The sequence below is a fragment of the Pseudophryne corroboree genome, chromosome 7 (assembly GCF_028390025.1).
Source record: "Pseudophryne corroboree isolate aPseCor3 chromosome 7, aPseCor3.hap2, whole genome shotgun sequence".
Taxonomy (NCBI): domain Eukaryota; kingdom Metazoa; phylum Chordata; class Amphibia; order Anura; family Myobatrachidae; genus Pseudophryne; species Pseudophryne corroboree.
This window is the reverse complement of record NC_086450.1, coordinates 469922728-469943592: the sequence shown is the minus strand read 5'-3', so window position 1 is coordinate 469943592 and position 20865 is coordinate 469922728. Positions and strand designations below refer to the sequence as shown.

The 20865-nt window shown below is 40.9% G+C and overlaps 1 pseudogene; it reads left to right on the top strand.

The window, feature by feature from the left end:
* The first annotated feature begins 1390 nt into the window (after nt 1-1390).
* On the top strand, nt 1391-1509 carry LOC134947170 (5S ribosomal RNA; annotated as a pseudogene).
* Nucleotides 1510-20865: the final 19356 nt, after the last annotated feature.

The following is a 20865-nucleotide window of genomic DNA, read 5'->3' as shown; positions in this document are numbered from 1 at the left end:
GATACAGTATATCTACTATAGATTAACGGGTTCATACAGGGCACCCCTGGCTCAGATCCGACAGTGAACAAGCCACCCTGGTGAAACGGTCCATCTGTGCTCAGGTTTTTAATAATAATATAATTGTACATTGTTATACTGCAGCAGTATATATATATATATATATATATATTTATTTAGCAGCAGCGTATATCGTCTCTGGAATTACTGATGGCACAGGACACTAACAGTGGTCTGATGCAGCCCAACAGGTTGTTAATAATAATAATATAATTGAAATTTGTTATACTGCAGCAGTGGATAGATATAGCATCAGCATATATCATCACTAGAATTACTGATGACACAGGACACTGGATATATGGCAGCAGAGAACACCAACTCTGTGAATCGCTGGAATGATAAAGCACAATACACTGACTACACTGGACTGGTCTGCACAACACAGCACCACTTTACAGTTACACTGGATATATGAACTAGACTGAGCATTACAATACTTGTCACCCCACTTTCCCACCCCAATAAACAGAGACTGAGCACACTGAATACACATCCTCTTACTCTCCGAGACTGGAGTGAAAATGGCCGCATCACGCGGCTCCTTATATGGAATCCCCAAATCCCGCAAGAATCTGACAGCGGGATGATAACATTTTGCCAAGTTTGGGTTTCCAAGTCAAGAGGGACTGGCTCGGATCCGACAGTGAACAAGCCACCCTGGTGAAACTGTCCGTCTGTGGTCAGTGATGCTAAACTTTTTATAGTTCAGATCACTTTATGGTATCCCCTGGTATTGTATGTGCCCACTGGGACTCCAACTATCATGTTATTTAACTAATATAGATATATAACCAATACTGTTTTCTCTTTGTTTGCAAACTTGATCCCTAATTTTAAATCTGCTCTAAAACCATTTTCTCTTTCTCCTTTAAAATGCATATGTTTTTTTAGCATTTTTCCTGCATAACAGGACCCTGTATCTACTAGGTACCTCTTAACTATCACTATGCAGCCGGATTTTGTTTTCCTTTCTTTATTTAATCATTAATTCAATGGTCATTTGACATAGCATATTAGCCTGTCAAATCCTGACCTTTTGTGATCTATTATATTACCCTCAACCCTTTTTCTTTTCAATAGGTGAGCCTAACCTACCTCTCTCATCCACTGTCCGCTATAATTTTATAAGACAGTGGACAGCAGAAGGTGGGGTCCCCTTAATATTCTTTACTTATCTCACTTATAGTTCAGTACCCTCTCATGCAGATGCAAGACCACTCTCTGCAATGCTCGTAGTAACAGAGAATCTGCGCTAGTAACTGGACAGCAGAAGTACCCTTTGTTGCTCATCCTTTATCACATTCTCTCATTTGTTTCCTAGTGTTTCAATTACTGCCATATTTCAGCGGAAACACCCAATCTCATCCGTTCTTGGAAGCTAAGCGTTGGTAAGCCTGATTAGTACCCAGTAGGGTGACCTCTTGGGAATATCAGGTGCAGTAATGATGTGACCTCTGATCACAAACAGCAGAAGTGTTAGAGCAACTTCTGAATCTTCAAAATCTATATCCTCATCTTGGTTATTTCCCTGTTAACCTTAAAATGATCAAATATTCTTTTTTGAATTTATGTTTCTCTATCAATGCCCTTTGGTATCAAACTCTATTAAATGCTCTTTTTCATTAGGATCCTTTTTTTTGCAGCCAACAAAGTTTCTACCAGGAGATTACCATTAGTCATTTGACATCTCAATTATGAATTATACTTAAATTATACTCTTTTGTGCCTTTTATCTAGACCTAATAGGTATTTAGATAGGTATTTACCTACCATTATCACCATTGTGATTATACTTGAATGTCATTTACCTGTACCTTTTATTTTATTTTATTTTTTGATCAACTTAGGCACTAATTTGTTTTTCTATACATTTTTCACCACAGGTGCTCCTAATTTCGTATCAGGTTTATCCTGATTCTTATTAGTGATTTTGCTAAATAAGTTTGACCTACAACAGCATATTATCCCTTTTTTTTCCTTATGTGGAATTCTTTAATTTAATCTATCTGCATACTACATACAAAAAAATCTCTTGCTGTGTATTTTGTTACCATTATATGTATATTTTGTGCATTTGAACATTTTTCTGTACCAAACTTCTCACTTTATTTTTCCATGTTATTTAATTAAAAGTAAAGTTTTAATAAATGTATAACAATTTTCTAAGTGTGCCCCAACACAGAGTCTTTCTTTTTCTCTTCTTTTTGCTCAGATCCGGACTCGGAAGGCAAAGTTCGGGGTGGGGTGGGGGGGATTCGGTTCTCTGAAAACCGATCCCGCTCATCTCTAATTAATAGGTTGATAATTAAAGGTTAATTTCTCATACATACCAATGGATTCGGTTGGAATGTAAACTGAATCAATATAGACAAGTAGTTATTGCTCTATTTGGCAGCCTTTATTACACCTAGTGTAAGAGTGGTGTTATCACTGTATAATTCTAAATATATTTTAAATAGATTTCTCTCATTATATGACAGACATTGGACTGATACATACCAGTCTTCAAATAAATGTATGATTGACAAGATATTGGAGGTCATTCCGAGTTGTTCGCTCGTTGCCGATTTTCGCTATACTGTGATTAACCGCTAACTGTGCATGCGCATGGTACACAGGGCGCATGCACTAAGTATTTTAGCACAAAACTTAGTAGATTTACTCATGTCCGAACAAAGAATTTTCATCGTTGAAGTGATCGGAGTGTGATTGACAGGAAGTGGGTGTTTCTGGGTGGAAACTGGCCGTTTTCTGGGAGTGTGCGTAAAAACGCAGGCGTGCCAGGAAAAAATGGGGGAGTGTCTGGAGAAACAGGGGAGCGGTTGGCCGAATGCAGGGCATCTTTTTGACATCAAACCAGGAACGACACAGGCTGAGCTGATCGCAGTGTAGGAGTAAGTCTGGAGCTACATAGAAACTGCTAAGAATTTTCTATTCGCAATTCTGCTAATCTTTCGTTCGCAATTCTGTTAAGCTAAGATACACTCCCAGTAGGTTGTGGTTTAGCGTGTGCAATGCTGCTAAAAGCAGCTAGCGAGCGAACAACTCGGAATCAACCCCATTATTTGGATATCATGTGTTTTTCTTCCATAAGTGTCAACAGCTAAGAACCTGGTTTGATTAATATTAGGGACATTAGGTTAATAGAGCAATATTGGCACACGTATGTATATATATATATATATATATATATATATACATACACTCACATATACGTGTATATACTATAAGTTATTTGGTATATATTACCCACAAAGGTATAGATCCACCAATATTTTATAGCTCCCCATTTGGAATATCTGGGATTAAAATATTATCAGTTTCTGATGTATGAATATTAAACTCAGTAAATATGGGGAGATAGAAACACATCATACTAGTGATGTCCTATCATATTTGTATGTACATAAGTTGTAATAGAAACACAGATATACGCAATACAGAAAATTGTCCATGTATATTATCAGTGCGTATTGTATAAATTAATGTTTTAGCAGGAGTGCAAACTACCACAGTGCAGATATACCTAAATAAGTCATAATTTCAAAGCATCCAACAATGCATTCATCACATATTGTTTATCTAACAGTGGTCACATCACATATGCATACATCACATATAGGTTAACTAACAGTGGTCACATCACATATGCATACATCACATATAGGTTAACTAACAGTGGTCACATCACATATGCATACATCACATATAGTTTAACAAACAGTGGTCACAAAAGAGCTTGATTCCTTACTTGTGATAGCAGTATCTGTGGGACTAATTCAGATCTGTTTGCTCACTAGCGTTTTTCGCTGCACATCGATCAGTTCATTACTGTGCATGAGTATGCTCTGCAATGCACAGGCGCGTTGTATGGGTACAAAGCGGATCGTTGCTGAGCGATGGCTTTTACGAAATATCCAATCACATAGCCGATCGCAAGGAGATTGACAAGAAGAAAGCACTTGTGGGTGGCAACTGACCATTTTCTGGAAGTGGTTGGAAAAGCGCAGGCGTGTCCAAGAATTTACTGGGCGGGTGTCTGATGTCAATTTCGGCCTCGAATAGGCTGAAGTGATCGCAGCGGCTGAGAAAGTCCTGAGCTACTCAGAAATTGCACAAACTGTTTTTGTACAGGACGGCTGCACATGCGTTTGCACACTTGCAAAGCTAAAATACACTCTCCTATAGGCGGCGACTATCTGCACGCAGCGTTGCAAAAAATAGCTAGCGGGCGAACAGATCTGAATTAGGCCCTGTGTCTCTCCCTTTGTAAAGCAGCAGTGTATTAGATGGGGCACCTGGCTGTTAATCTATACCAGCCCTGTTTTACGGTACATCACTTCCTCCTCTAGTTAATTACAGATATGGGAGTAATTAGTTAAGTAAGCAACCAGATAGGTTTACAATACTGCTGTAATCATCTCTAAATAAAATATATGTTTAGTGGATAAAGTATACTTTCTAATTCTATATATAGGGCTTACAATAGCTAAATTACAATAATTGTCCACAATGCACAGTGCCATAGGAATGATTACCCACAATGCAGAGCAATATAGGAATACACTCTGTGTGATTTACTTAAGCATTAATTATTATATATTCTTCCCAACTAGTCATATCTATCAGTATAGGAGGCGCTGTATGGACTTGTTTGCCTCTTTGATTGTGAGGCGCTTAATGTAAGGATTCCTGCTATGTGATTCCGTTCCAGGAATGCACATCATCATGTGCTTGCATTCCAAATCTACATCCTTCCAGTGCATTATCTAAGGATGGGCTTTACTACCAGCTGTATTTCCGGTGTATATACATACACAACACACAGTTATAGAACACATAAAGTATAGTTGCAGAAGATTCCCATGAAAATGGATTTGGACTGCAGTCCTCTTACACCATCTTTCATGTACTTAGAGGGCTCTTTTTATAAGTTACATTATCCTATTTGAAATCACACATTTCTTAGCAGTAATAAACAGAACCTTCAGCGACATATTCCTTTATTTAATGCACACATTTAAAATGACTGTCCTAACCATGAATCAAACCGATGACTTTCCATAATGCAGTCAGACACCTTACTCACGGAGCTATTTGCTCCTGTATGGGAAGCATGAGAGTATTTTGAAATGTGTGCCTTAAATAAAGGAGTGTGTGTGTGTGTGTGTGTGTGTGTGTGTGTGTGTGTGTGACTGAAGGTTCTTAGGGGCATGAGGGGGAGATAGGGATGGCCATGTGATCCCGGGGATTAAAGAAGAAAAAGTTGCAAGTGACACTGATTATAACAAAAAATTGACAGGTGCTGCAGAACAGTGCCCCCTGTCTTGAGGTACCCTGTGCGGCGGCACATGTTGCACCAGCCTTGTTTCGGCACTTACACTGACCTTTGGACTCCTGGAATTGTTGAGCTTTTCTTGTTATAGAACGCTGCCTTTTTCTCTTTGAAGCCTTGGTTTTGTCTGTCTCCATCCTTTTTCCTGCACATCTTATTTACAGCCATTGCTAGAATATAACTATTTCAGCTTTATTGCCTTCACTGCTTATTCACAACCATTGTCACAATCATCAGAAACATTTGCCTTGTAAGCTGCACAGCTTATTTAGGTCCATAGCCAAAATATCCTACTACTTCATTATCGTAAACTGCATCAACAAAAGTAATCTGTATAACTTATTTACAATTTCTGTTAGGACCCTTTTACCTGCACAGCTTATTTAAAACAATTACTATACTAGATTATTGAGCTAATTCAGCTATATTACCTTTACAGAGTTTTTTATAAGCAAAACATCAACATTCCTCATTCCTGTTACTTGTTGATGCACAGGCATAGTGTAGTTATTGTTATTATTAGTATTATTATTTGTATTATCATCATCATCAGCAGCAGCAGCAGCACCATGTGTTATTTTTAAGAAGCCAAAAATGGTCCACAGCACTGAACAGCAGAAGGAGTGTGTGAATGCGTGTGTGCGTGCGTGTGTGTGTGTGTGTGTGTGTGTGTGTGTGTGTGTGTGTGGTGGGAAGGGTGTGATGACAAAGATTACATTTAGCAGTATTAAACAATGCACAGACAATAACAAACAACACATCATTCCACAATACAAAAATAGAGCTTATACAGTTACCCTGCTAAAAACATCAATAACTCATAATTAACATTACATTATTAGCCCCAACAAAAAAAGAGGAAAAAAAGATTACCCCATAGTACATAGTGGTTACACTAGATAAATATTGTATTTTAACATTTCACATTGCTAAGTGGTATGGATCATAACAATAAGTATCTAAAAAATAGTTGAAATCATAATCCATCCATCCATCCATCCAAAACACAAAGAGCTCTTATAGCATAAAATACTGATATGTAAAATAAGAATTTACTTACCGATAATTCTATTTCTCGTAGTCCGTAGTGGATGCTGGGACTTCCTTAAGGACCATGGGGAATAGCGGCTCCGCAGGAGACTGGGCACAAAGTAAAAGCTTTAGGACTAGCTGGTGTGCACTGGCTCCTCCCCCTATGACCCTCCTCCAAGCCTCAGTTAGGATACTGTGCCCGGACGAGCGTACATAATAAGGAAGGTTCTTGAATCCCGGGTAAGACTCATACCAGCCACACCAATCACACCGTACAACTTGTGATCTGAACCCAGTTAACAGTATGATAAACTTAGGAGCCTCTAAAAAGATGTCTCACAACTATAAACAACCCGATTTTTTTGTAACAATAACTATATACAAGTATTGCAGACCATCCGCACTTGGGACGGGCGCCCAGCATCCACTACGGACTACGAGAAATAGAATTATCGGTAAGTAAATTCTTATTTTCTCTAACGTCCTAGTGGATGCTGGGACTTCCTTAAGGACCATGGGGATTATACCAAAGCTCCCAAACGGGCGGGAGAGTGCAGATGACTCTGCAGCACCGAATGAGAGAACTCCAGGTCCTCCTCAGCTAGGGTATCGAATTTGTAAAATTTAGCAAACGTGTTTGCCCCTGACCAAGTAGCTGCTCGGCAAAGTTGTAAAGCCGAGACCCCTCGGGCAGCCGCCCAAGATGAGCCCACTTTCCTTGTGGAATGGGCTTTAACAGATTTTGGCTGTGGCAGGCCTGCCACAGAATGCGCAAGCTGAATTGTACTACAAATCCAGCGAGCAATCGTCTGCTTAGACGCAGGAGCACCCAACTTGTTGGGTGCATACAGGATAAACAGCGAGTCAGATTTTCTGACTCCAGCCGTCCTGGAAACATATATTTTCAGGGCCCTGACTACGTCCAGCAACTTGGAGTCCTCCAAGTCCCTAGTAGCCGCAGGCACCACAATAGGCTGGTTCATGTGAAACGCTGAAACCACCTTAGGTAGAAATTGAGGACGAGTCCTCAATTCTGCCCTATCTGAATGAAAAATTAGGTAAGGGCTTTTATAAGATAAAGCCGCCAATTCTGAGACACGCCTGGCTGAAGCCAGGGCTAACAGCATTACCACTTTCCATGTGAGATATTTAAAGTCCACAGTGGTGAGTGGTTCAAACCAAAGTGATTTTAGGAACCCCAAAACTACATTGAGATCCCAAGGTGCCACTGGAGGCACAAACGGAGGCTGTATATGCAGTACCCCCTTGACGAACGTCTGAACTTCAGGCACTGAAGCCAGTTCTTTTTGGAAGAAGATCGACAGGGCCGAAATCTGAACCTTAATGGATCCCAATTTTAGGCCCATAGACAGTCCTGCTTGCAGGAAAAGTAGGAATCGACCCAATTGAAATTCCTCCGTAGGGGCCTTCTTGGCCTCACACCACGCAACATACTTCTGCCAAATGCGGTGATAATGTTTTGCAGTTACATCCTTCCTGGCTTTGATCAGGGTAGGGATGACTTCATCTGGAATGCCTTTTTCCTTCAGGATCTGGCGTTCAACCGCCATGCCGTCAAACGCAGCCGCGGTAAGTCTTGGAACAGACAAGGACCCTGCTGAAGCTGGTCTTTTCTTAGAGGTAGAGGCCACGGTTCCTCCGTGAGCATCTCTTGCAGTTCCGGGTACCAGGATCTTCTTGGCCAATCCGGAGCCACGAGTATAGTTCTTACTCCTCTCCTTCTTATGATTCTCAGTACCTTGGGTATGAGAGGCAGAGGAGGGAACACGTATACCGACTGGTACACCCACGGTGTTACCAGAGCGTCCACCGCTATTGCTTGAGGGTCCCTTGACCTGGCGCAATATCTGTCCAGTTTTTTGTTGATACGGGACGCCATCATGTCTACCATTGGTTCTTCCCAACTGTTTACAATCACTTGGAAGACTTCTGGGTGAAGTCCCCACTCCCCCGGGTGGAGGTCGTGTCTGCTGAGGAAGTCTGCTTCCCAGTTGTCCACTCCCGGAATGAACACTGCTGACAGTGCTATCACATGATTTTCCGCCCAGCGGAGAATCCTTGCAGCTTCTGCCATTGCCCTCCTGCTTCTTGTGCCGCCCTGTCTGTTTACGTGGGCGACAGCCGTGATGTTGTCCGACTGGATCAATACCGGTTGACCTTGAAGCAGAGGCCTTGCTTGACACAGGGCATTGTAAATGGCCCTTAGTTCCAGGATATTTATGTGAAGAGACGTTTCCATGCTTGACCACAAGCCCTGGAAATTGCTTCCCTGTGTGACTGCTTCCCAGCCTCTCAGGCTGGCATCCGTGGTCACCAGCATCCAATCCTGAATGCCGAATCTGCGGCCCTCTAGAAGATGAGCACTCTGTAACCACCACAGGAGAGACACCCTTGTCCTTGGAGATAGGGTTATCCGCTGATGCATCTGAAGATGCGGTCCGGACCATTTGTCCAGCAGATCCCACTGAAAAGTTCTTGCATGGAATCTTCCGAATGGAATCGCGTCGTACGAAGCCACCATTTTTCCCAGGACTCTCGTGCATTGATGCACTGATACTTGGCCTGGTTTTAGGAGGTTCCGGACTAACTCGGATAACTCCCTTGCCTTCTCCTCCGGGAGAAACACCTTTTTCTGGACTGTGTCCAGAATCATCATTAGGAACAGTAAACGTGTTGTTGGAATCAGCTGTGATTTTGGGATATTTAGAATCCACCCGTGCTGACATAGCACTACCTGAGATAGTGCTACTCCGACCTCTAACTGTTCTCTTGATCTTGCCCTTATCAGGAGATCGTCCAAGTAAGGGATAATTGAGACGCCTTCTTTTCGAAGGAGAATCATCATCTCGGCCATTACCTTGGTAAAGACCCGGGGTGCCGTGGACAATCCAAACGGCAGCGTCTGAAACTGATAATGACAGTCCTGTACCACAAACCTGAGGTACCCTTGATGAGAAGGGAAAATTGGGACATAAAGATAAGCATCTTTGATGTCCAGAGATACCATATAGTCCCCTTCCTCCAGGTTCGCTATCACTGCTCTGAGTGACTCCATCTTGAATTTGAACCTTTTTACGTAAGTGTTCAAGGATTTTAAATTTAAAATTGGTCTCACCGAGCCGTCCGGCTTCGGTACCACAAACAGTGTGGAATAATACCCCTTTCCCTGTTGTAGGAGGGGTACCTTTATTATCACCTGCTGTGAATACAGCTTGTGAATAGCTTCCAATACTGCCTCCCTGTCGGAGGGAGACGTTGGTAGAGCAGACTTCAGAAACCGGCGAGGGGGAGATGTCTCGAATTCCAATTTGTACCCCTGAGATACTATCTGCAGGATCCAGGGGTCCACTTGCGAGTGAGCCCACTGCGCGCTGAAATTTTTGAGACGGGCCCCCACCGTGCCTGAGTCCGCTTGTAAAGCCCCAGCGTCATGCTGAAGCTTTTGTAGAAGCGGGGCCGGGCTTCTGCTCCTGGGAAGGGGCTGCCTGGTGCAGTTTTTTCCCTCTTCCTCTGCCCCTAGGCAAAAAGGAGTGGCCTTTTGCCCGCTTGCCCTTATGGGAACGAAAGGACTGATTTTGAAAAGACTGTTTCTTCTTCTGCTGAGAGGTGACATGAGGTAAAAAGGTGGATTTGCCAGCAGTTGCTGTGGCCACCAGGTCCGATAGACCGACCCCAAATAACTCCTCCCCTTTATACGGCAATACTTCCATATGTCATTTGGAATCCGCATCCCCTGACCACTGTCGCGTCCATAATGCTCTCCTGGCAGAAATGGACATCGCACTTACTCTTGATGCCAGGGTGCAAATATCCCTCTGTGCATCTCGTATATATAGTAAAGCATCCTTTAAATGCTCTAAAGTTAATAATATAGTGTCCCTATCCAGGGTATCAATATTTTCAGTCAGGGATTCTGACCAAGCCACCCCAGCACTACACATCCAGGCTGAGGCAATCGCTGGTCGCAGTATAACACCAGTATGTGTGTATATACTTTTAAGGATATTTTCCAGCCTTCTATCAGCTGGTTCTTTGAGGGCGGCTGTATCTGGAGACGGCAACGCCACTTGTTTTGATAAGCGTGTGAGCGCTTTATCCACCCTAGGGGGTGTTTCCCAACGCGCCCTAACCTCTGGCGGGAAAGGATATAGTGCCAATAATTTAATAGAAATTAGCAGTTTTTTATCGGGGGAAACGCACGCTTTATCACACACCTCATTTAATTCATCTGACTCAGGAAAAAACCCCGGCAGTTTTTTCACACCCCACATAATACCTCTTTTTGTGGTACTTATAGTGTCAGAAATGTTCAACACCTCCTTCATAGCCGTGATCATGTAACGTGTGGCCCTACTGGACATTACGTTTGTTTCCTCACCGTCGACACTGGACTCAGTATCCGTGTCTGGGTCTGTGTCGACCACCTGAGGTAGTGGGCGTTTTAGCGCCCCTGACGGTGTCTGAGACGCCTGGACCGGCACTAATTGATTTGCCGGCTGTCTCATGTCGTCAACGGTTTTTTGCAAAGTGCTGACACTATCACGCAATTCTTTAAACACGACTATCCAGTCAGGTGTCGACTCCCTAGGGGGTGACATCACTAACACAGGCAATTGCTCTGCTTCCACATCATTTTCCTCCTCATACATGTCGACACAATCGTACCGACATCCAGCACACACACAGGGAATGCTCTGATAGAGGACAGGACCCCACTAGCCCTTTGGGGAGACAGAGGGAGATTTGCCAGCACACACCAGAGTGCTATATATGTACAGGGATAACCTTATCTAAGTGTTACTCCCTTAATAGCTGCTTATATTGTTATATTTTGCCAAATAGTGCCCCCCCTCTCTTGTTTTCACCCTGTTACCGTAGTGTACTGCAGGGGAGAGTCAGGGAGCTGTCCTTCCAGCGGAGCTGTGAGGGAAAATGGCGCTTGTGTGCTGAGGAGATAGGCTCCGCCCCCTTCTCGGCGGCCTTATCTCCCGCTTTTTTCTGGAAAACTGGCAGGGGTTAAATACATCCATATAGCCCAGGAGCTATATGTGATGTATTTCTTTTGCCACATAAGGTATTTTACAGGTTTTATTGCGTCTCAGGGCGCTCCCCCCCAGCGCCCTGCACCCTCAGTGACCGGAGTGTGAAGTGTGCTGAGAGCATTGGCGCACAGCTGCGGTGCTGTGCGCTAACTTATCCGAAGACAGGAACGTCTTCTGCCGCCGCTTTCTCCGGACCTCTTCGTTCTTCTGGCTCTGTAAGGGGGCCGGCGGCGCGGCTCCGGGACCCATCCAGGCTGAACCTGTGATTGTCCCTCTGGAGCTAATGTCCAGTAGCCAAGAAGCCCAATCCACTCTGCACGCAGGTGAGTTCGCTTCTTCTCCCCTTAGTCCCTCGATGCAGTGAGCCTGTTGCCAGCAGGACTCACTGAAAATAAAAAAACCTAAATATACTTTTACTTCTAAGCAGCTCAGGAGAGCCACCTAGATTGCACCCTTCTCGGCCGGGCACAAAATCTTAACTGAGGCTTGGAGGAGGGTCATAGGGGGAGGAGCCAGTGCACACCAGCTAGTCCTAAAGCTTTTACTTTGTACCCTGTCTCCTGCGGAGCCACTATTCCCCATGGTCCTTAAGGAAGTCCCAGCATCCACTAGGACGTTAGAGAAAGTGGTGTTACAGTGCAAATGCATCAATCCTACTTTTCAGAAAACTTGAAACCACTAAAAGATATCATATTTAATCTACTAAAGAGAAAAGTTCCTCTAAATATGCATGTTATTTCCTGACACTGAAAGGATCAGAAGTCTGCCATTTTTTTTATTGTTTTTCAGTGTTTGAAGTTTTCTAATGTTTCTATATAATTAGTGGTATCCAATTATGTTTTATGTATGGTGATATTACAATACAGAGGATGGTGGAAAACTGTTAAGTAGTGGAATTAATGCAGTGATAAATATTAAGTCTTTGCTGTAATAGTTTCCTCAGAGCCACTTTTATATCAGAGTTCTGCAGACTGTATATAACAGGATTTAACATGGGTGTGACTGTTGTGTAGAATGCGGTGAACACAAAATCTAGAACATCCGAGTACACTGGTAACAGGAAAACTATTAAACCTGATGCATAGTACATAGTGATGATCATAAGATGGGATGAGCAGGTGGAGAATTTCACTGGGGAAGTGCAAGAGGATGAGGGGGATATTTGTGTAGCTGATGCCATTGCTAATGAAGATGTTGATGATGATGATGATGATGATGAGGAGGAGGATGTTGTTTGTATTAGTAAGGCACCAGTGGAAGCAGTCCTTGCCCATGATAAGAAGAAAGCTATTGTCATGCCTGGGCATAAGACTAAAAAAAATTATCTATCTCTTATGTGTGGAATTATTTTTCCCAAATGTTGGCAACACTTTTCTAGTTATCTGTAGGATTTTTAAAGCCACAGTAAAGAGAGGTAGGGACCTTAACCATCTAGGAACCTCCTCCCTGTTACATCATTTGCAAACTCATGGAAAGTTTTTTGGGAAAATAAGAAACTTACAGATGTAGCCATGCTAATCTTGCTGTGATGTGGCATGCTGCATTACAGCATGCTACATGGCATGCCAGGCTATGACTATCAATAACCGACAAATGCATCATTAATTCCATTAGATATTAATGGAGTGATTGCCAGTTGCAAATAGTCACAGCCCGGTGTGCCATGCAGCATGCCACATCACAGCAAAGATTAGCATGACTACATCTGGGTACTAAAAAATAACAACAAGCAGTCCAGCATCAGCTAGCTTCCTTCTCTCAGCCAGATTCTAGCACCTGCAATCTCCTCCACCAACACCTTCATCATCAATATCCTCACTAATGATTGGAGGTATTCCTGCATCCAGGGTAAGGTTAGGTGTATCCTCCCCTATCCAGGATACCTGGGAAGAATCCTTCAGTGCTAGGCCTGCTGCTCTGGGGGTGAACCTTCGTCCCAGAAAGGGACCAAGAAGATTAATAGTACTTTCAAACAACAATTGACTGTTAAGCAATCCTATGCAAGAGGAAGCAAGTAAGACACCTGTCACCTAGTCACACAGCAGATCACTGACTCTAAGAAGGCTTTTCTAGTATTAGATCTGCATCCAATATCCGCCATTTATACTGCAGGTTTTAGACAGTTAATGGAGGTCCTGTGTCCCCACTATCAAATTCAATTGTGGTTCCATTTTACTAAAAAAGCAATTCCTCAGCTGTACCAGAACATCAAAAGAACCCCCCCCCCCCCCTCCGCAAAAGTAATTATTGGCCAACAAAGTAATTGTACCCATTGTCCACTTTACCACCGATATGGGACAAACAGAACTGGGTAAACTTAAGATTACATGACATGTCTGTCGACTGGGTGGGTGAATCTCCTTCAGCAAAAAGAACAGCAGCATCTAACCAACACCCAAACCCAGATCATTCAGAGACAGGCTACTCTCTGTATCACTTTCACTAAGAGGCATACTGCTGACAACTTTTTAGAAAAACTAAAGAATGTCATAGCAAAATGGCTGCATAGACTCTCATCAGGATTTGTGATTTCTGACAATGCCACAAATATTGATAAAGTATTTCAGCTGGGTGAATTCCAGCATGTCCAATGTTTTGCTCACACAATAAACTTGGCGTTACAGAGTTTTTTTAAGAAATGTCAGTGGCCTGTAGTTGATGCTGTCTAAGGAACAAAAAATGTTGAGACATTTTCAGAGTTCTTTAGAATGCAAGCTTTCATGAGTAGGGCCCTCTTCCCTCATGTTCGTATCCTTTTTAAACTTAAACATTTTCGATGGCACCAATTCCCACAATTTTCTGCCACCCTGAAACTTATTTCGGTGTCATCTGCTGATGTAGTTATGTTTATTTACCCTGTACTTGTCCTATATTGTATCCAACTGTAAGTGACTGTTTAACTGTTTTGATTATTCATCTATGCACTTGTGGCACCATATAAATAAAGGATAATAATAACAAAAATAATAACTCAGCAGCTACAAGCAGAAGACTACAGCACCTGCAAGAACAGTTCAGTTTACCCTGCCACCAACTGAATCAAGGGGTATTTACAAGGTAGAATTCCCCCCTTTACATGCTTCAGCAAATGGAGGCACAGCAAAAAGCCATCCAAAGCTACACAACAAGCCATGACATTGAAAAAGGAGGCTGAATGTAGTTTAGTCCAGTGCAGTGGAGAATACTTTCCATGATGTTCAAGGAGCTGAAAGCATTCACTGTCACCTGTGAATTGAGTTCAGACACTGCCAGCTTGAATCAGGTGATTCCTCTAAATCAGGGATGCGGACCATCATCCCTCCTGCTGTTGTTGAACTACACATACCAGGATGCCTTGCTACAGTTTTGCTATTTGGCCATGCTAAAACTGTTGCAGGGCATGCTGGGATGTGAAGCTCAACAACAGCTGGAGGGCCGAAAAAATAGACTTTTGTAAAAGCAGCTAAAGAATTTGAAATAATGAAATGAAGTGATTTTGATAAATATGTCACACTTGTAAATCAAGGGCCTAATTCAGACCTGATCACAGTTGTGCGATTTCACATGATGTGCGGTTATCTTTAGGGAGGCAGTGCTGACCTTATGTGTGCCGGATTGATAGAGGAGTCCTCCCACCTATCAGCGTTGATAATCACAGCCACTAACTGCATCTAATTAACACACAGCTGTACATTATTTCTGATTCACTGCTGTCTGTGAATTACAGACAGGTCAGAACTGGAATAACTGGCACTGTCAGAGTCTGCCTGATTGAGTGCCAAACCGAGGAAAGTACAAGGTGTCAGGGACAGAGCAGAGGCTGCTGTGTTCATGCCTCCATCAGGGTACATGCCCCCTATTATCCACACCAAGCAGGACATTGTGCTTGTATCCCTGTCACCCACTTTAAATCACTGCCTCCCCCTGTCACCCCCTGCCTCCCCCATCATTCCCATGTCAACCTCTGCCTCCCCCTGCCTTATGATATCACCCACTGCCGTGTGGTATATTGTGAACTTGGGTTGGGGTGGAGGAGGTCTGCCCAAACTATATTTTGCACCTGGGCCCACCACTCACAAGTTCTGCCACTGTCCCCAGATATTTTAAAGGTTTAGCCTACTATTTAAATTTATACTCTTTTTTTAAGAAACAAGAGGTCTGATGAATTAATATTTATAGGATGAACTATAGTTTTAGTTTTATTTAACTTATAATATGACACTTTTGAATATTGTTCTTAGATATCCATCACTGCCCAAAGAGATTCTTTGTTCTCTGCAAGGAAAAAGAGGACATCATCCACAAATAATACAATTTTATGTTAATACGCACTAGCTATGGGTGCCTTAATAGTGTTCCTGTTTAATAAACTCTGCTAATGGTTCTATAGTTAATACAAGTAATAAATAATAATAATAATAAATAATTGGTGAGAGGGGACACCCCTGTCTCATTCCATTACTTATAGAGAATTTAGACATAAGAGAACCGTTACAGTATTTATGGGCTTCAGGCATGGCTGAATAAAGCCTTGGGGGACCCTGGGGCCCTGGTGGAAGGGGAGGGGTGTGTATATTAGATTGTGCATATCTCCCAACATGACCAATTCCAGGAGGGACAAAATACTCTCTACCTGGACTTCCCTCTTAATATATGACTGGTGTCACATTTACCTGTGTTGTACTATTGAATTGATAAGAAAGCTATTTCAACAAAGGTGATTGCAATCATAACTTAAGAAGGAAGTCCAGGGGGTATATTTACTAAAATTCGATTTTGAAATCATCTTTGGGAATCTTCAAAAACTATTGAAATTATTAAACATTTTTATAAAATCCTTAAAAAATCCCTAATTTACTAAAAATCCTCAAATCCCCATAGAAAATCCTCAGCAAAATTTAATGCAAAATCAAATAGAACTTCCTCATTGACTCATATTGGTCCAAATGTATAATATGTACTCTAATTAAAAGGGGAGCTCTCTCTTTACACTATTTTATACATGAAAACCTAAGTGGGTTTTTTAAATATTTACAGCTGAAATATTTTGAAATAAGTTTAGCCATAATCTGCCTTCCAGCATGCCTTCCACTTTTGGTGCTGACATAGTTGTTAATAAATCATCTGCATGCTCACTGTTTATTGTATAATTTGGGGGAGTGGTTTATTGTTTTTGCAATTATGCAATATATGGCAGAAGAGCACAATATCAGACAGTTTTGCCAAATCATACAATAATATGCCTCCTGAAATAACAAATTTGTTTTAATTGCCCAAAGGTGGATTCTGACAAGGATTGGGTTTCTATATGTGCCTCATTTATACTTAAGATCAGCAGGAGTTTATGGATCTGACAATGGAGTCAGAATCCAGGAGAAACAGCCATAACCTAAATAAATAATTTTGATGGAAGAGGAAGAAATTAGAACAATATTTAGTTTTAGCTGCTTTATTAGCACTTATGGTATCTTACACAACAACCATCCCTCTGGCATTTGTACCACAATAATTTTTGCAGACAGTGATGAATTGCTGAGGATGTAGGCATTATGGGTTGAATCAGGAAATCCATTTACAACACTTATGATTTAAAATTTCTATATATTTTCCTGCCAAATTGCCAAACAATGTGCTCTGTTGCCTTCTTTTGCACATTAGTGGAATAAGTGTGATATCTATAAGTTTAAATATGTGCACTATTCAACTCATAAAGCTGATGATGGTGCTCTAATTGATCCTCCAGGGTTATCTCAGTCAGGTGGTGATTTACATTGTGCAAGTAGTTGCACAACACACCATAACCTTGTGCATCCATTATTACTACTTCCACACTGCCCTACATGCTTTTGGATACTTAAAAGGTCATCACTATCAATTTCCTGCCATATGAATCTTGTTTAGAACCCACAATCGAATGTCTAACATCAATCTAAACATTTGGGAATTTGAGGTTCAATTTTCAGTTCAATTTTAAATAGAATTTAAAATTGCATTTTAGTAAATAAAGGGATTTTATGTTGGGCTATGGCAATACATTGCTGTTTTTCATAAATTTGATTTCTATTGGGATGTGAGTTGAATTTGGCTTTTGAAATTATTTGACATTGAATTTAGTCTTTAGTAAATCTCTTCTATCCAAATCGAGTGGAAATTGAATGGAGATCAAATGCCAAATCCCTTGAAACTCCAAAATCAAATTTTAGTAAATTTTGCCCCAGGTGGAAAGCATTTTGTCTTTCTTGGAATGGGTCATTTTGGGATGTATGGATTGTGTATATTAAATTTAAACCAATGGTGTATATTAGATTTAAATGAATAGTTTAATAATGGCTGGCTACTGTTTATAGCTCCACATAATTGAAAGACAACTATTTATAAGACTTCTTGTAGAGCAGGCATTCCCAACCACGGTCCTCAAGGTGCACTAACAGTGCAGGTTTTAGTGATATCCAGGCTGCAGAACAGATGGTGTTCTGCAGCCTGGTGCTAATTAAGTCACCTGGCTGAGGTGCTAATTAAGTCACTTGTGCTCATTCCTGGATATCACTAAAACCTGCTTGGTTAGTGTGCCTTGAGGACCGTGGTTGGGAATGCCTGTTGTAGAGGAACAAAGACAACTTAAACAACCTTGAAATATATACAGAAAAATAAAATCTATTATTTATCTTGTCACATTCAAGAATAGCAGCAGCCTCTGTACTAGTTACACACTGGGACAGGTCTCAGGAGGTCTCTCTCTATACCCTCATTAGATAATAGGTTACACAGGACCCAAACACTAAGGTGGGGAGGAAGAGAAGCTGGGATCCCTGGGTCTCTTACAGCTCTCTCCATCCTCATGTCTCTCCTCTGGTCAGAAAGCTCCATTGGTTGCTCATGAAACCTGATACTCCTGTGTCTCTACCTGCATACTGTCCTGATTGCATTCCGGCTGCCTGGTTTTGCTGCTGAATAAGAGGGAAAGCTAATGTGTTTCTGGCGAGGAGCTCCCTGACAAAGTGGGGCCCAGCATGCAGTATGCCCTTATTCTGGCTATGGCTGCATATAGAGCAAAAATTGTTGTCAAAAATCTTCTTATCAATCCAAAATACAGCATACCCCCAGTGTAGCCAATCAAATGCTTTCTCTGCATCTAATGACATTACTACCAGTGGCTCCTCTTTACATGAATAATATAATAGTATGTTAATTGTCCTGTGTATATTGTCATGGCCTTGTCGCTCTTTCACAAATCCAATTTGATATACAGTAGTTTAACCAAGTTTCTCAACAATTCTCTAATTTGCTGCTCTAGTTCTTCCAATTCTTTTTTTACCTGCTTCATTATTCTTGATGTTATTTGAATTATATTTCCCATCATTACCGCTTTTAGACCATAAATAACTAAAGGTTTTTCTGTTCAGGGTGATTGAAGACTTAAAACTACTTCAAAGACTAATCATTTGCATTATATCTGGTGAATTAAATATATTTTGCGGGCATCTCACTATTCTAGGAATAAATGCCATTACGTTATAATCCCATGCTATAGTTAAAAGTGGCATGAGCTGACCAAGTTCCAGCCTTTTTTTTATTCTTTATTTTGTATGGTCAAACAAACTGGTAAAGCAATACAAAGGGAAAAAGGACAAACGGTTAAGGAACCACCGTCCAACATAAACCATATTTTTTTGGGAAAAAAGAACAACAATAATCGAAATAAGAAACATTGTCAATAAAGTGTCAGATGTAGGGGCGGAGGGGGAAGAGGGGGATAAGGGAATATGGGGGAAATGGGGGGACCACAGTGCCGTCACAGATACTATATCAATAGATACTTCGAGAACTTTCAAATAAGAGTAAGTTCCAGCCTTTTTTATCTGTTGTAAAGTAGACATCTGTTAATGCAAGATCTATTCCTAAATACGTCTTATGAGAATTCATGCATTCATGTAAAATGAATAATCTAATTGTTGAGTTTTGAACTCTCCAAATATTAAATATCTCTCTTCAAATATTTTATTCAATTTCTTTGACTTATTCAGTATTGGTTGAAGGGATTTTTATCTGAAAGGTCTGATTAATCCATGTAAGAATGTAGTATCACATTAAGGTCTCCTAGAACAAAAAGTCCTCCCTTCCTTACTTTCCGTATTTTTCTGATAACAGATTTTACAAATGCTGATTGTGAAAAATTTGGTACATCGATGGATACCAATGTAATATCCTTTCCATATATACTACCAACCAAGATGATGTTTCTCCATTCTTCGTCCAAAATTTGAGTTTCCATCTCAAAATTAATATTACATCCAAATAATAATGCTATATCTCTTTTCTTTTCTTTACTGTACCATAGCATTAGCGAAATAAGCCTTCATATAGTTATTTTCCACAAATAGTGGTGCAACTACTTTAGAAAAAAATAGTTTTCTGTACTGCCACTACATATATTTTCTGTGAGAAAATATACCTTAGAGCTTTATCAGTTATTCAAACCTTGTACATTTATGAACATATTTTTTAACAATTTAACATTTATTTAAAAAAGTGGTAGTAGTAACCATTTCTAAAAAAATTTTAATCCATGTATTCATTTTATCCTTGTAAGAAAAAAAAAAGAATTAATAGAGTACAGAAAAACAAACACACATACTGTAGTTCTATCTCTAGAGCATCAAGTGCCTCAGTATTTTGAGGCTTTCATCAAAGTACAGTATATTGGGGTAGTGGCTCTTTTTCCCATCACCTATCTACACAAACAGTATGTATAAATACATAAAAAATAAGAATAATAAGGTTTTAGCATACTTTAAAAACATATATCATTACACTCTGGGACAGTATATCTTATCCAATATGTATACCTTCTCTCTATTCTCTTCACCCTAAAGCAAAGAAGGAGGAGAAGACAGAGACTGCACACAAAAAAGGGGGAAACTCAGTCCTTTTAGAGTAGAACATCTTTCAAAGTATGAATTTAAGTCAAAGTGACAGAGTACGTCAGTGCTAATCAACAGTATATACCAGTGGTTCCCAAACTTTTTTGTATCACGGCACCCTAGAGTATCAGATTTTTTTTACGGCACCCCTAGGCCAAAACTTTCTTATTGATAAATTTAGAAAGAAATATAAAATAAGTAAATTGTGTTTATATGTCATCCTTAGGTTCAATTGTGTGGTGAGAGACAAGTTTGCTTTAGATTGTCTACATATTTTATGATTGGCAGCCACCAGCACTGGTTTTGCCTATTACATTGACCATAAATAATTTGAGTTGGTCCTGGGACACCAATTCAAGGCACCCCTACAAGTGCCCTAAGGCACTCCAGGGTGCCACAGCACACAGTTTGAGAAACACTGGTATATACATTAATTTTCTCTTGAATATTAAAAATTTTAATTATTCTACTT